Source organism: Lepidochelys olivacea (assembly GCF_965140295.1).
Source record: "Lepidochelys olivacea isolate rLepOli2 genome assembly, chromosome: 13".
Taxonomy (NCBI): domain Eukaryota; kingdom Metazoa; phylum Chordata; order Testudines; family Cheloniidae; genus Lepidochelys; species Lepidochelys olivacea.
Window position 1 is genome coordinate 2,871,647 of NC_140423.1, and position 17,137 is coordinate 2,888,783.

Consider the following 17,137-nt stretch of genomic DNA (forward strand, 5'->3'; position numbering starts at 1 on the left):
CTCCCCCCAGGCCGGGACCCCCACCCCCGACCCTGCCCCTCCCTAGATCCCCAGCCCCCGTCCTCCCTGCTCCTGGCCTGGGCCCCCCCTCCAGCCTGGGCCCCACCTCCAGGCCCACGACCTCCCCCCAGGCCGGGACCCCCACCCCCAGCCCTGCCCCTCCCTAGATCCCCAGACCCCGTCCTCCCTGCTCCTGGCCTGGCCCCCCTCCAGCCTGGGCCCCCCCTCCAGGCCCACATCCTCCCCCCAGGCCGGGACCCCCACCCCCGACCCTGCCCCTGCCTAGATCCCCAGACCCCGTCCTCCCTGATCCTGGCCTTGGCCCCCCCTCCAGCCTGGGCCCCACCTCCAGGCCCACATCCTCCTCCCAGGCCGGAACCCCCACCCCCGGCCCTGCCCCTCCCTAGATCCCCAGACCCCATCCTCCCTGCTCCTGGCCTGGGCCCCAAGCCTGGGCCCCACCTCCAGGCCCACGACCTCCCCCCAGGCTGGGACCCCCACCCCTGCCCCTCCCTAGATCCCCAGACCCCATCCTCCCTGCTCCTGGCCTGGCCCCCCAGCCTGTGCCCCACCTCCAGGCCCACGTCCTCCCCCCTGGCCGGGACCCCCACCCCTGGCCCTGCCCCTCCCTAGATCCCCAGACCCCGTCCTCCCTGCTCCTGGCCTGGCCCCCATCCAGCCTGTGCCCCACCTCCAGGCCCATGTCCTCCCCCCTGGCCGGGACCCCCACCCCTGGCCCTGCCCCTCCCTAGATCCCCAGACCCCATCCTCCCTGCTCCTGGCCTGGCCCCCCAGCCTGTGCCCCACCTCCAGGCCCACGTCCTCCCCCGTGGCCGGGACCCCCACCCCTGGCCCTGCCCCTCCCTAGATCCCCAGACCCCGTCCTCCCTGCTCCTGGCCTGGGCCCCACCTCCAGGCCCATGTCCTCCCCCCAGGCCACGACCCCCTACTCGAGAGTGGCAAATTTTAGCTGGACATATTCCTGGAGGTTTCCTCACAAGACATAATCTTCAATTCCTGGAGACTCCAGGACAATCCTGGAGGGTTGGCAACCCTACCCACCCATGGGCCAGGCCTGTCCCACCCTTAAGCCCTATCCCCAGGCCCCATCCTCTCTCCTATGGCCTGCTCCATCCCTGGCCTGGGCCCCCATTCCCAGGCCCCTCTCTTCTCCCCCAAGCTGGGACCCGCCCTCCATCCTTGAGCCTGTGACCTTTGTCCCCTGCAGGGTAGAGTAGGGGATCCCTTGCCACAGGGCCACAAAGACGTTCTTGCCAGGAGGGAAGAAGCAGAGCCCCATTCTCCCATCCAACAGCTTTTAACTAATCAACCTCCTGCTAACCCCAGGCTGACAGAGCCCCCAAGCAGCACCAAGAGGATCTTGGCAGAACTCCTAGCGGGGAGATGGTTTCACCCTGAGCCTCAGCAGTGTAGCCCCTTTCCCCGTCTTTTGTACTTACCCCGGGCTAGTTGTCTTAGCCCCTTGACTAGTAGGTATTGTGATGGGGCAAGGCCAGATGGCTATAGAAAAGTAGTGGGAGATATATTAGCTCCAGGCTAAACAAATCCCTGGTACTGGGATAAGTGAAATGGCAGCTACTCCAGGTCAATTAAGACACCTGGAGCCAATTAAGAACTTTCCAGAAGGCAGGGAGAAGGCTATGTTGACTGGGACACCTGAAGCCAATCAGGGGCTGGCTGACTAAAAGCCTCCCAGCCAGTCAGGTGGGAGTGCATATCAGGAGCTGTAGGAGGAAGTTGTGCTGTTGGAGAGGCTGAGTAGTACACACCATATCAGGCACAAGGAAGGAGGCCCTGAGGTAAGGGTGAAGTGGAGCTTGAGGAAGTGAGGGCTGCTGTGGGGGAAGTAGCCCAGGGAATTGTACATGTCATGTTTGTAAAAGGTCAGCTACCATAGCTGATACTATTAGGGTCCCTGGGCTGGAGCCTGGAGTAGATGGTGGGCCTGGGCTCTTCCCCCCCCCCCTTTTGCCCCCTGATTAATCACTGAGACTGGGAGACAACAGAGACTGTGCAAGGAAGGATAACTTCTCTTCACCTCCCTTGCTGGCTTATGATGAAAATGGCTCAGTAGATTGTGGAGAGAGAGAAGGGTTACGTGGAGGGTCACAGTGAGCCTCTGAAGCTAGTGAAATCCGCCAGGAAACGTGGGACCCATGGAGGCAAGGACAGAGCTTTGTCACAGTATCTAATGAGTTTTGGAAGCCCTGTGCACTATACTGGTGCACCAGCCAGGATGAGCTGCATTCCCAGTCATTCCCCCAACCTGCTAGTGCAACACACACACTAGTCTGTGCAACACCCCATTTAGCAGGCCTCCATGGGTACTAGATAGACTTGACTGTGGATTAGGACTTGTGTGCTTTTATTACCGGGCTGGCTTGTGAGGCAGGTCTCTTGTATTAATTTAGATGAACATATGGGCTGAAGGTGTTAACATAATCTGGTCATTGTCCAACACTAAACAGTGTTTAGCAAGGTCCAGGTTTTCATATACAGAGACCTCGGGTTGCTTAGTGCCATGGCAAACACATCAGTAAAAATCCTTTTAACCTTTTCTTAAAGATAAAAAAGGAGAACACAACAGTCAAAGCATTTAAAATATAAAGTATGAAACAAGGCTTTCATTTTACCAACATCCTTTGTTCCCTTTCCCTGTAGCTAGAGAGGGTGTTTAGAAGGAAAAAACCCTTTGTCCGACAGTCTCTTAGATGGAATCAAAGATGGTAAGAATTGTCCTTTGGGGGAAAGAGAAGATAATTGCTGCTGCTGTTAATATCTGTTCCCACTTCATCCCAGGGTGTGTTTGGGATTCAGCTGGAGCCGGTGGAGGTGGCAATGTCATTCGAACATAAAAATGGCCACACTGGGTCAGACCAAGGCTCCATCTAGTCCAGAAGCCTGTCTCCCAACTGTGGCCAATGCCAGGTGCTTCAGAGGGAAGGAACAGAACAGGGAATCATCAAGTGATCCATCCCCTGTCGCCCATCCCCAGCTTCTGGCAAACAGAGGTTAGGGACACCATCCCTGCCCATCCTGGCTAATACCCACTGATGGATCTATGCTCAATGAATTTGTCTAGTTCTTTTTTTGAACCCTGTTATAGTCCTGGCCTTCGCAACCTCCTCTGGCAACAAGTTCCACAGGTTGACTGTGCGCTGTGTGAAGAAATACTTCCTTTTGTTCATTTTAAACCTGCTGCCTATTAATTTCATTTGGTGACCCCTAGTTCTTGTGTTCTGTGAAGGGATAAATAACACTTCCTTATTTACTTTCTCCACACTGTTCATGATTTTATAGATCTCTATCATACCCTCCCAGTTGCCTCTTTTCCAAGCTGAAAAGTCCCAATCTTATTAATCTCTCCTCATACAGAAGCTGTTCCATACCCCTAATTTTTGTTGCCCTTTTCTGAACCTTTTTCAATTCCAGTATATCTTTTTTGAGATGTGGGGAAACCAAATCTACACACAGTATTCAAGATGTGGGCATATCATAGATTTGTATAGAGGCAATATGATATTTTCTGTCTTCGTATCTATCCCTTTGCTGATGATTCTCAACGTTCAGTTAGTTTTTTTTTTTTTTGACTGCCACTGCATATTGAGTGGATGTTTTCAGAGAACTATCCACAATGATCCCAAGATCTTTCTTCAGTGGTAACAGCTAATTTAGACCCCATCATTTTATAAGTATAGTTGGGATTATGTTTTCAAATGTGCATTACTTGCATTTATCAGCATTTGGGTCCCTCTTTCTGCTCAGTCTGGTCAGGATCTCTCTCAGAATCAGGATGATGAAGGCCTGGGGTCCCAAGAGACAGTGGGCACGGCAGCCATGATGTTGGAACTCACTTCAGTAGTCAATTTTTCTCCTCAAAGTCTCTTTCTTTAAGGATTCACAAAGGAATGATGGTTGGAATAGCCCATCTCATTATTTTGTCCACTAATTAGACCTACTTTCCAACCCATCAGTTTTGGTTCACTGATTTCTGGTTCCACTTTTCTTGTTTACCAAGCATGATCTTCACACAGTCCATGAGTTATTTCAGGAGGTCTTTTTGTTTGGACTAATTCAGTCTGTCTCACTTTCATATTTTTTTCCCATCAACTTTTGTTGTTATAGGTTATTGTGACATCTTATGACCTTTCAAGTACTTCTTACAGTTGAGCTCACAATTAGGATAAATTTGTAAGCCCAGTTATTATAACGGGTAATAATTGTGATCACACAGCTGGCACAGGCCTAAGGCCATCACAGCTGAGGTGTTATAAATATTTTCTTTGACAAAGTGAGTACAAGCTGTTATATAACTACACATTTCACACAGCATAGCTCTGCGTCCCCCATGGAACAAAATAAACCTGGCCTTTTAGAGCATTCAAGTCAGGTCTTTTGTCTAAATGCCACAACTGTTGCTACGTATTCAACTGTATTCAATTACAGCTATAGCAATGCCAGCGTGTTATTGATTAGCTAATCAACCAGATCTCGTTGCCAGCTAAGTGGCATTTACCAGGCAGTTGCTAACAGCAGCAGATTCCCAGATGAGAGACCCCCAGATTAGAAATGAGATCTCTCATTTCTTTTGGTGTCTGGAGATTGACCCACATTCCGATCACTCAAGCTGAAAGAGATGGAGAATACACCCACTGACAGAGAAAGGATATTTGATCCAGACATGCTTCACCATCAGCAATTCAGACAGTGAAAAAAACACTTCTATGTGGAGGGCTTGCACAGACCTGGCCCCACGTCTTTGTGAGATTTCTGTTGGAACAGAGCCACACCCCCAGGCTAGTGGAAAAATAGTGCACTACCATGCAGAGGATCCAGTGTTGGGACTTGTGCTGTAGTCTTTCACTCCTGGGTTGGCACTGGAGAGTAACGCTGCAGAGGTAGCCACAGTAAGAGGGAGTCCCCATCAGATCACACGCCAGTGAACCGTTTGGCTGATTCACAAGTATTCATGGGGGGGGGAGGAGCACCATTTCCAGCTCTGCTCATCCAGAATGATGGTGGGGTTGATACAGGATTCATACTGTGAATGGGAAATAATAGAGGGGGGAAAGATAGAGGATTGCCTGGGTCACCAGGAAGAGCTTGGAGGAACATGATAGAACAAATAAATCATCACCAGAAAACTCTTACCTGAGCTAACTGCTTGGAGTGAGCTGCTGTTTAACCTGAGAGCCGCCAGAGGTCAGCAGAATCCAGCTGATAGTGGCCTGGATTTGATGCTGCCTGTGTGGAAGAGAAGACTTTGCAGCCCCTATCTCCTCTCTGTATAATCTGCAGCCGATACCATTGAGCGATTGCGTGTGTCTGGTTATATTCAGAGAGCTGCAATGTCTGAACTGGGCTAGCTTGGGACAGCAGTTGTTTTTCGAGTTACTGAAAAGTCTATGATGCTAGTTTACTCCCTTGGGAGGAGTGCAGTAACTGCTGTCTCAACCAGGATATCTCACTCACAGTGGACTGGGAACAACAGAAGACAAAATGGAGCCACAGCATCTAAAAGATCATCCCTTAGCATAAGAGTGCTAGCCAGCATGTATGGGTCTGGCTCCCTTCAGGGCAAGTATAGCATCAGTTCAGTAGTCACTACCTGGGGAACAAAATATTGGTAAGAGGGTGCTTCAATCTTGCAGACAAAGGTACAACAAGGGCTGTGTGCTGGAAGTTGTAGCTAGGCAAATTCAGACTAGAAATAAAGCGCAAATTCTCAACAGTGAGAGCAATTAACAATTTACCAAGGGTTGTGGTAGATTCTCCATCCTTGGAAACTTTTAAATCCAGATTAGATGTTTTTCTAAAAGATCTGCTCTAGTTCAAACCAGCATTAATTCCGGGAAATCCTATGTCTTGTGTTATCCTGGAGGTCAGAGTAGATGATCACAATGGTCCCTTCTAGCTTTATAATCTATGACTCTGATCCTTAAATCTGTATTTCAGGACTAGATACCATGTGAATAGGTGGTTGATAGACAGACAACTGGTGTACTCCCTGGCCTCCCTGCAGCTTTGTGTAAAAGGATACATGGGGGATGTTTCCCTCTTTTTTTTCTTTATTTGTAGCTGTTTCATGGAGCATCGAATGCTGGGTATGAGCAAAGCAGTGTAACTGGAGCTGTGGTTTGTGTTGTGGAGTCAGGGTACCAAAAACCTCCTTGCTGAAGATGTGGTGCCAAGAACTTCTATCCTTTGCAGATGAAGTCATGGTCCAACCCTTAAAGTAAAATCTCTGTCCATAGCCAACATAGGGTACGAAAGGCTCAGCCACTTACTGGTTGGGGACATGGTAGGAAAGGCCTCCTGACCTGTGCCTGGAGATGTGGCCCAGGGGCCTTCTACACTGGTTGTACAAATGAAAGAGATCCTAAGGATGCCCGGCCTGTCTCCAGGAGCAGTGTATGTGTGTTGCTAGCTTCTTTGCTCACAATGCTTCTAATACTGAGAGTGTTGCATATTTAACTTTCCTTGCAGCTGCTTCTGCCTTCTCATCTCCACCCTCACCACCACTACGGACTTCCAGAAAAAGGCAATAAAAGAGAAGGTGATAGATATACAGCCAGTAGAGGAATCTGAACACATTACTAAGTCTGGAGCTATAATTGTTAACAAATGTCCCTGTTTTATGCTGGGCTTCCCTGTTCTGGGGATGGCTGGTTCAGAGTGAAAGTTAACCACTCTGAATCTTCCCTTTTGCCTCATTGGATCCTTCTCATCCCTATTCTTCCTTGGATCCCACCTGCTGCAGGACGCAGCAGACAACGTCAGTAAAAATGCCTTGTAAATGAAAGCAAACTTTCCATGCAGCTGGACAGGAGCCAGGGCTCCACTGGAAAATTGGCTGAAATGTGTGTTTTCCTTGTAAATATTTCCTTCCCTCCTGGGCTGCAGGCAGCTTGGCTGTGTTATTAAGCATCCTCCTTAGCTTATACACCGAGGCTGCTAGAGTGGTGTCCCCACTTCCGCATCCACCGGAGAAGGCGGGGGTGTGCATTTGGGATGCTCTGTCCTCTTCCCAACTCATCCCTGCAATTAAGCTCTTTTGAAATCCGTTCCTCTGCTTCCTGTGGATCCTTCTTCTGATGTCTAAGCCTGTCTGTGTAGGCGTCTATCTCAGAGAGTTTAGGCTCAGGGTCTTCCTATTAAAATTCAAACCTGGTAAAGGCTTACCTTGTGCCACTGCAGAAGGGAAGTGATCCCTTTCTATCCACCAGAGAAGGACACGGTAAGCAATCGTGTCCTTCAGTTGTAGCAATGAGGGGTACAGCAGCTCTATTTCCAGCAAATGAAACATTACCATCCTAAAACTAAGGGAAATTGGGATTTACTCATCATAAAACATGACGACTCTAGCTGGGGCTTTGCTGGTGCAATGAGATTCACAGGTTTCCTATGGCTCTGAGTAGGAGAGTTTAGGTAGTCTCAAGTTGTTCAGGCTACTTTGTAAAATTTAATCGGTCACAAACTACCAGTCACTGAACCCGAAGAGTCATCTGCTTCACTCGTTACAAATTACCTCGTGGGCTGTGCATCTTGGGAATGTGTTGCAAGGAGACTGCAACCCTGCTGGGGCTTCAGAATGATATTTGCTGATGACACAAAACTGGGAAGCATCATCAATACAGAGGAAGAGCAGACTATTAGCCAGGAAGAACTGGATCATGCACTTAGGGACTATTAACGAGAACTTCTGTTTAACACACTCAAAACTGCCTTCACCAAACAAGGACGCTGCACCAGAGAAGTAGACCGCATCACAGAATGGGCCACCCAAATACCCCAAGAGAATCTGTTTCAATACAGAAATGCCCCCCCTACCCCTAACCAAACATCCCTAGTTTTCACCTACCGCCCCACACTGGAACCTGTATGGAGCATCTTCAAACACCTACAACCCATACTCCGTGGGAAGTCCAGCCTGAGGGAAAAGGCCAAGCTTGGCAGGGGCTTTGTTTGTAATGAGGATGATGGTCTTTGGCACGATTGAAGAAACTGGCTTTAGAAACAAAGTTGTAGCACTATGAAGCCAGCTCACAGACCATTATTTTCTGCGGGCAGTAGCAGGAAGCACCAACAGGCTTGACTCAGAAGCTCACCAGCGTCATGTATTTGGGCATGCACAGCCTCATCAGAGCTCTGGCTTTGCAATCAAACCCTGGCTAGCCATTCCTCCTGCTGGTGAGAGTCTGATACTGGGGACAGCAGCTTCCATGCACTGCAATGGTAGATTTCAGGTCAAGAGCCCTTAGTCCAAAAGGGGCAGATTATAGAATGACAGTTTCAAAAAGCAGGACTGGTGGATTTCAGGATCTCTAGCTATCTTCTAGCATTTATAATGCACCCATCACCATGGCATTTAGGCAGGCACCTTGGACCAAGATAGGATGACCCCAGGATAGTGGCTTCAGGGTTCCAGGAAGAGTTAAATTGCAGGGATATTAGTCATCTGCTAGAGAGTCCAACAATGGGGTAGCAGTGAGCAGAGTGGAGAGGTCAGCAGAATAACAGGAATTTTCTGCAAGAACATGTGTTGGGAAAGCACGAGGGACTTTCCACTATCCTTGTACTAGAGGGATTTGGAACATGACCTGCCTGCAGCCCATAGTGAGGAGCAAGAGAGGGGCCAGACCATCCTTCCCAAAAGCTTTTCTTAGAGCCTCTCCATGAGAAGATGAACTGAGCCACATTTTATACATGCGTAACCATTTCCATCCCAGGCTGCTGGTATGGCCCACGTCTATTTGAGATGCCTTCTCCACATGCACACATGCCCACACCCACATTAAGACTTCACAGATTCAATATTGGCAATCTTAATTCAAAGCAACAAAAATGTCATGGTCAAATCCCCAGGTTGGACCCTTTTTCCCTGCTGAGAATCTTGTTCCTTTGGTGCATCTTCCCAGCACCAAGCTCTGGAGATGACCTTTGTGGAAGTGTGAAAGGGAAAAGAGAATTTGTGTGCAGTTATTTTAGTTTGGTTAAGAAACAGAGCAATAACAGGCCAACCTTAACCCTAATAACGCAAGATTTGTAAAAGCGGGATTTCTGCAAGGCAAATGGGAAAACTACAAGCGACCTTGCTTTAAGATAAGAATAAAATGCAACGTTAACTAAGATAATGGGAAAAAAAAGTATAAACAGTACACAGCTATATGTAACTAAAGGGTATAAATATTGCTTTATATTGTTTGTACTTTGAACATTTGCCTAAGAACAGACACTCTGTCCAATTGCAGTCTTCCCTGCAATTGCATAAACAAATTGTCTCTGACTTGTTGCTGACAAACTCAGCGTAAAGACTCTGTTTTCTTCCACACCTTGGTCTGATGCTCCTCGAGTGGGGAGGGGGAACCCCACACTGAATTTGAGAGGATGAGAGAGAGACACTACCTCACTTCGTCTCTCACCACCACCAGAAAGAAATGGTGAGTGCAGGAGAAACAAGGCTATGTAGCGAGAGAGGCAAAGGAAGTGATGAAGAGAGATTGGAAAGGGGGGAATGTGGAGAGAGAAAAGAACAGAAAAGAAGGGATGGCTTTGCTACTGCCCTGCTTCTCCTCTTTAATCACTTGCGTCTCCTCTTTTCTTGCCCTGTAAACAGCTGAAATGAACCTTTTGTTTGCAGAGCAGAGGGGCCGTGGACTGAAAAGTGGCCCAGAATGCTGCCCAAAAAGCCTGCAAATGGCATTATTGGTCAATTGAGAGATCCCAGCTCATGCCAGTAAGCAGGGGAGGAGGGAAATCCTCCATCAGATGAGAGACAAGCATGCCTGTTCTGCAAGGGGGGGAAGCTACCAGTGCTGAGACAGGGTGGGGCCAGGGTCAGCCTTGGACATGCTTTCAGTAGAGGGGCCCATGTGGCAAACACAGTCTAGAGTGACCGTTACGGTGTCACTTTCTCTCCAATGCAGACCGGGCCCTGGTCATGCATTTGCCACATTCTGGCTGGATTACTGAGATGTGCTTCTGCTTCTCTTTAAACAGTACCAGAAGCTTCAACGCTCACAAACTAGGGTTGCCTGCCCGATTCTTGGGATTGGAGCAAGACAATTGGGTCCTCTGCAATCTCCTGACCCCCAAAGGAGACAATGCAAAGTCCTGGCAATGGCAGAACCTTCATCACCTTCTGTAAGCCCTAAGTATTAGGGAAAGATGTGATTGCTGTATCTCCCTCTCCAGCAGTAGCAGTCAGAAGGCATTTGTCTGCTCTGGGCCCCTCGCATCCGTCAGGAGCAGGGATGGCTCAGGTGAAGATCGTTGGCTCATGTACAGCAAGTCTGCCAAAGTCCTACACTATCTGCCCTCAAAGCATAACGCAAATCTCGTTTATTTCGGTTGGCCTGTTTTCAGTTGGGGAAGGGCCCCTCCGCTCCCCACCCCTCCCCTTGCATGCATATTTGCTACCCTTCCTTGTTACTCTCGCTAGATGGGAATTGATCCCGGTGCAGGCAGAGTGGTTTGCCCGATGGCTATTAGGCTTGTCCCAGTGCCAGATGTTTTTTTACCCTGTCCGGCTGTGTATTTTATTTGGCTGGTTGATTCTTTGGCATTTGGTTTTTATTGTACGTTTCTTAGATGCCTCACAATAGTTGCCTTATAAAAGGACTAAATAAATAAAGTAAAAATAGTTCTGTCCCCATGGCCCATTCAAACACTGGCCTCGCTACGGAACCCTGGGCCAATCAGTGCCAGCTGGGAGGTGTTTTTTGCGATGTGGACACTTGTCTGGTGGAAGCTGGATGAAAACCCAACAAACTCATTCCACCGAGGCCACCAAACAGCCATTGAATGGCAACAACTTTTGGTCCCCATCGACCCAGTCTGGATACCAATGCGTGACTTGGAAGTGAAAAGACTCAAGATCCTATTAGCAACTGGCTGAATAAAGTTTAGGCCCAGATCCTCATCTGGAATAAATAGGCATAGATCTGCTGACTTCAAGGGAGCTGCACGAGTTTACGTCAGCGGGGGCTCTGGCCCCTTCTTTCCCGCTAGAACATTGCTGGCTGCTCCTGGCCACTTTAAACACTATTTTCATTTTCTTTCCTGTCCTCTAGATTTTCTCGCCTGTCCATTTCCTGTAGTGCCTCCCAGGCAGCAGATACTACTTCCCAAAAGTTGCACCATTGATTGTCTAAAACCCCTTGAGCTCACTCCTGCTCTCATTTACAGCTGGGACACCTAGGCCAGTTCCCAGGGGTGCCCAGGTGTAACGGAGAGAAGAATTGGCCCATCACCTTCTGCCCTGTCTGGGATGCTTTTCTCTGAGAACCTGCTTCCACTGAAACATTGGCAAAAACCCCACTGGCCTCCTTAGGAGCAGCATCAGCACCTAAAAGCTTTAGTTCACATCACACTGAGTCAGCCAGTGGCTGGAGACAAATACTGTGACACCAGCAGCTATCGACCAAGTGAAACGGCAGCAGCCTTAGAGAGGGAATTCCAGCCGAAAGCTGGCAGCTGGCTCCTACTGGTTCCAGTTAGCTAGGGGACAGAGCAATGGGCCGATTGGTCCGCTGGATAGTGGAGGTCCTTGTTCTCGTGCAGGGACCGGAGGCCAGTAGCAATCAGCGGGCACCAAGCATTTTGACAGGGTGCAGAGACTTACTTCAAAGCAGGCAGCAGATTGGTCTCGGTGACCTAAGAGGGTATTAAAATTCACACAGGCACACACACAGATTGCTTGGTTAGAGGTTGTACAGCAAGAGGTGCCTTTGGGGGAGGATGCGGAGCTCAACCCCCCAAGCAGTGGGAGGGGGGGGCAGAGTGCCTGGACCTGATCCTTCGCTGCTTTTCACGCTGTGTCAACACTTACAGCTGGGCCAAAGACGTGCAATTCAGCATGGCAGCGTTTTGCACCTGCTCGGTGGGGTGTGCGCGGCCGCGCAGGAGGCTGGAGCCTGCGGGCACAGCAGAAGCAGGCAGGGGATACTGGGAGGAGCAAGCCCAGAAGTAGCAGGTACTACTAGATCCTTAAAACAGGTACATGGCATGCTGCCCGCAGGGCCAGCCTCCAGCCACTCCCAGCCTCACCCAGTGACCGGGGCAAGGCCACCTCCAAGCCGCGCGGTCACGCTCCCTGTGCACTCAGGGCCCCTGCGTAGTGTGCCGTGGCAGCACTCAAGGCAGGCTAGCTCCGGCAGCCTGGCTGTGCACACTGGGGGCACATTCAGAGGTTCCTGGGCCAGAAGGGACCATGGTGACCACCTAGTCTGAGCTCCTGTGTAACAGAACTACGAACGTCCCCCAAGGAATCCCTAGAGCAGAGCTATTAGAAAAACCTCCCACCTTGCTTTAAGAGCTGCCAGCGATGGGGGAGCCGCGACGTCCCTCTGAAGGGCTCCCCCTTCCCCTCTCACCGGGCTGCCCTGCGCTGCAGCGGCCCACACTGTGACAGACAGGTGGTGCCACTCAGGAGGGGTGGGAAGCAAGCACGCAGCTGAGGCCTGGCTTTCCATACCTGCGTCAGGTGCCTCAGCCCAGCCAACTGCTGTGTCCAGACCCACTGGCCAGAAGCCCCCCTCCCACTCCCATCCTTTCCCAGCGTGTCAATGCATCACCCCCTTGGCCTCTCCTCCCAGGCCCTCCATCAGGGTTGCATTTTTCTGGGTTTGATCTCATTCTTTCCACTCTCCTCCCGGCCTGCAGCCTCTTGCCAACTTTCCATAATGACAGCCCCGCCCCCGCCTTTCTGCTGGATGTAAACCCGGAGCGACTGCAACCCTCTTTCAGCTGTTTGCACACAGGAGGCATCTGGATGCTCCCGGCCGGGGCCAGGGTGAGCGAAGGAGGGGAGGGCAGCAGGACTAGAGTTGATCTTCAACAACAACACAGAGCTTTACAGATGAACGGCTGACACTTTGCCGAGAACTGTTTCCACCGCCCGGCAAGGCATCGCCCAGCTAACTCCACCCCAGGGCAGCACAGGGAATGCTGGGCTTAAAGAACAGTGGAAATCAAAGGGCATTTCCTGGGTCCAGCTGCAGCTAGGCTTCAAGGACTGTGAGCTTCCTCCCAACAGTGCTTTGCCCATGGCCAGTGAGACTCCAGTGCTGTGAGCTTCCTCCCAGCAGTGCTTTGCCCGTGGCCAGTGAGACTCCAGTGCTGCGAGCTTCCTCCCAGCAGTGCGCTGCCCGTGGCCAGTGAGAGTCCTCCAGCGTGAGTTTCCTGGTAGCGGTGCCTTGAGGAAACCAGTGGATCCCAAGCAGGAACAAGGATTTTGCCGAAGGGGCAGTTGGCTGCATGCCATGTAATAGTGCAGCAGCCCAGGGGCAGATTCTGAGCCACTGACAGCTGGGTAAATCTGGAGTAAGTGGAATCACTCTGGATTTGCCCTGGTGAAAAGAGCAGCAGAATTCAGTCTCTAGTTTCCTCAGGAGCAGGAAAGAGGCTTTTACACCTCCCCCCCAATTCCTCCCCCACCTCCTTTCAGCTGCCTAGATTAATGATTGCAATTCACCAGAGCATTGCATCTCCCCCACTCTCCCCTTAAACAATTCTTCCCGCGCCTGATGCTAAAGATGCAAGGCAAGTGGAAACTCCTGACCTGACCTAGGGTGGGGGCGGCTAGCCAAGTCATCTCTGGCCTGGGGCCCAAGGCTTCTGAGCAAGCTACCACCACGAACCACTTGAAGGTTCTTCCAGCAGCCACAGCTAAATAGAAGACAAGCCGAGAGGGGATTTTGCTCCTTATCGGAGTCATAGAATCCTCCGGTCAGGCTCTACAGGTGTGGGGCTGCGCTCCCGGTGGAGAATCACTCACTGTTGTCCCTGGCATACCAGTCCCGTCAGCCTAGGGATCCTGACAGTCTAGCTGGGTGAGGTGTGCTGCTCGCAGCTGACTAGTGAGGACAAAGGGAGCGCTGGTCATTTGAAGAGTGGATTTCTGTGGCCTCACCCCCACCCCATCAGTGCTAGCCTTTCGCACCCAGCTGGGCCCATGAAACCACTCCTAGCTGCTGCAGTCCAGCCCCGTTCTCCTGCAGCGCCATTCCACCCAAGGCTCTCGCTGCCTGGTACATCTACCAGGGAATTAAACCTCCCAGCAGCCCTGCAAGTGGGCAAGTTAGAGGGCTACAGCTCCAAGTGCCCAAAGCAGGTCCCCTAACATTGCTGTACATGTAGCAGAGAGGGGCCCTTAATGGATTCCCGGGGACCAGCAGCAAGTCAGGCTGGGAAGCTCCAGGCGACAGCCCTGGGCTTTAACTGTCTCCTCCTCACTGGGCTCCTGCCCAGGGGATACGAGGTCAGAAGCGACCAGTCCTTCGTCCTGGTCTGGTGGAGACGGGGCCAGGCTAGCAGCTGCAGGCCTGGGAGGGGAGATGCAGCAGGCACCTGGTGCCAAGGAGGAGCCTCGGGAAGGCCCTCCCCTCCCCTCCCTGCGAAGGGGAAACATGCCCTAGACTGGCGTGCGCCTTCGACAAAGCCACGCTGTGAGCAGGAGGCTGGTGGCATGATGCAGCCCACGGCAGCGAGGCAAAATGCAGAGCCTCACACGGCGTGACAGACAGAGCTAGCCAGGGGGGAAGGAAAGAGCTGCAGGTTTCCAGCAGTCTGGGGGCGGGGGGAGTTCTCCGGAGCATAAACATTGACCACGTCAGCGGCATTGCTAACGCAGGTCACCCCCCAAGACAGGAAGTCCCTGTCCCCACCTGAGCGGAGGGGCAGCCAAGGCCCCAACAGGGTCAAAGGGCCCCAGGCAAGTGACCTCAGGTGCTGGACAGACTTGGGCAAATCCCTTCCCCTCCCTCCCCCTCTCTGTGAAAAGGGCCCCAGTTAGCTGCCTTGCAGGGCTGCCAGGGAGGAGCTCTGGGCGCGGACAGGGTCAGTGTTGGCAGCATCCCAGCTGGGCGCGCTCCGGGACTGGCATGGATGGAAGTGGCTTGGAGCACAAGCCTCCTCTCTGGGCTGGTCCCTCCGGGCCATGCGAGCCAGACAAGGCAGGTCAACAGCCCTGGGACTCACCGGCTAACCACCTCCCTTCGCTGGCTGGGAAGGCCACAAGCAAACCCTCCTCTTCCCCGGGCAGCTGAGCAGGGCAGTCTGTGGCCCAGCAAGGCCGAGCACCCTGGCCCGCCGGCGACAGTGGCCAGCTTGGAATTTCACTCCCCGGGGAGCCGGGGAGGGAGTCCCCGTTAGGTTTCTCACGCTGGGAGTCACTTGCCCGCACAAGCCGCTCTTGCTCCCTGATCACAGGTCCCTGCTCGGCTCCTTGCCAAATGCTCCAGACCCAGCAGGGTCCCCCCCCCCCTTCTCTGGGCAGGGCTCACCTTTCAAAGTGGAGTCAGGCGAGTTTGTACAAGATCAGAGGGATTGTCACCCACAGGCTGGCCCTATTAGCCCAGCCCCAGTGCTGGGTCCCAGCCTCCCCAACTCACCTCCTTGCCTGGGCACCCCAGAAACCTCCCGTTGTCACTCTTCTGCACGCCCCAGCCACCCGCCATGCTGTGTAGTTAGCAAACTTCAATGAGCTGCAGCAAGCCCACCATCAGCCCCCCTCACGGGACCCCCTGACCGTCAGACACCCTTCCCCCCCATACACCATCCTCCCCCTGCAGCTCACCTCTTCTCACGGGACCCCCTGACAGACACCTTCCCCCCCCATACACCGTTCTTACCCCCTCCCCCTGAACCTCACCTCTTCTCACGGGACCCCCTGACAGACACCTTCCCCCCCCATACACCATTCTTACCCCCTCCCCCTGCAGCTCACCTCTTCTCACGGGACCCCCTGACAGACACCTTCCCCCCCCATACACCATTCTTACCCCCTCCCCCTGCAGCTCACCTCTTCTCACAGGACCCCCTGACAGACACCTTCCCCCCCCATACACCATTCTTACCCCCTCCCCCTGCAGCTCACCTCTTCTCACGGGACCCCCTGACAGACACCTTCCCCCCCCATACACCGTTCTTACCCCCTCCCCCTGAACCTCACCTCTTCTCACGGGACCCCCTGACAGACACCTTCCCCCCCCATACACCGTTCTTACCTCCTCCCCCTGCAGCTCACCTCTTCTCACGGGACCCCCTGAGAGTCAGACACCTTCCCCTCCCATACACCGTTCTTACCCCCTCTCCCTGCACCTCACCTCTTCTCACGGGACCCCCTGACAGTCAGACACCTTCCCCCCCCATACACCATTCTTACCCCCTCCCCCTGCAGCTCACCTCTTCTCACGGGACCCCCTGACAGACACCTTCCCCCCCCATACACCGTTCTTACCCCCTCCCCCTGAACCTCACCTCTTCTCACGGGACCCCCTGACAGACACCTTCCCCCCCCATACACCATTCTTACCCCCTCCCCCTGAACCTCACCTCTTCTCACGGGACCCCCTGACAGACACCTTCCCCCCCATACACCGTTCTTACCCCCTCCCCCTGCAGCTCACCTCTTCTCACGGGACCCCCTGACAGACACCTTCCCCCCCCATACACCGTTCTTACCCCCTCCCCCTGAACCTCACCTCTTCTCACGGGACCCCCTGACAGACACCTTCCCCCCCATACACCATTCTTACCCCCTCCCCCTGAACCTCACCTCTTCTCACGGGACCCCCTGACAGACACCTTCCCCCCCCATACACCATTCTTACCCCCTCCCCCTGAACCTCACCTCTTCTCACGGGACCCCCTGACAGACACCTTCCCCCCCATACACCGTTCTTACCCCCTCCCCCTGCAGCTCACCTCTTCTCACGGGACCCCCTGACAGACACCTTCCCCCCCCATACACCGTTCTTACCCCCTCCCCCTGAACCTCACCTCTTCTCACGGGACCCCCTGACAGACACCTTCCCCCCCATACACCATTCTTACCCCCTCCCCCTGAACCTCACCTCTTCTCACGGGACCCCCTGACAGACACCTTCCCCCCCCATACACCATTCTTACCCCCTCCCCCTGAACCTCACCTCTTCTCACGGGACCCCCTGACAGACACCTTCCCCCCCCATACACCGTTCTTACCCCCTCCCCCTGAACCTCACCTTTTCTCACGGGACCCCCTGACAGTCAGACACCTTCCCCCCCATACACAGTTCTTACCCCCTCTCCCTGCACCTCACCTCTTCTCACAGGACCCCCCCAACTCAGGTTC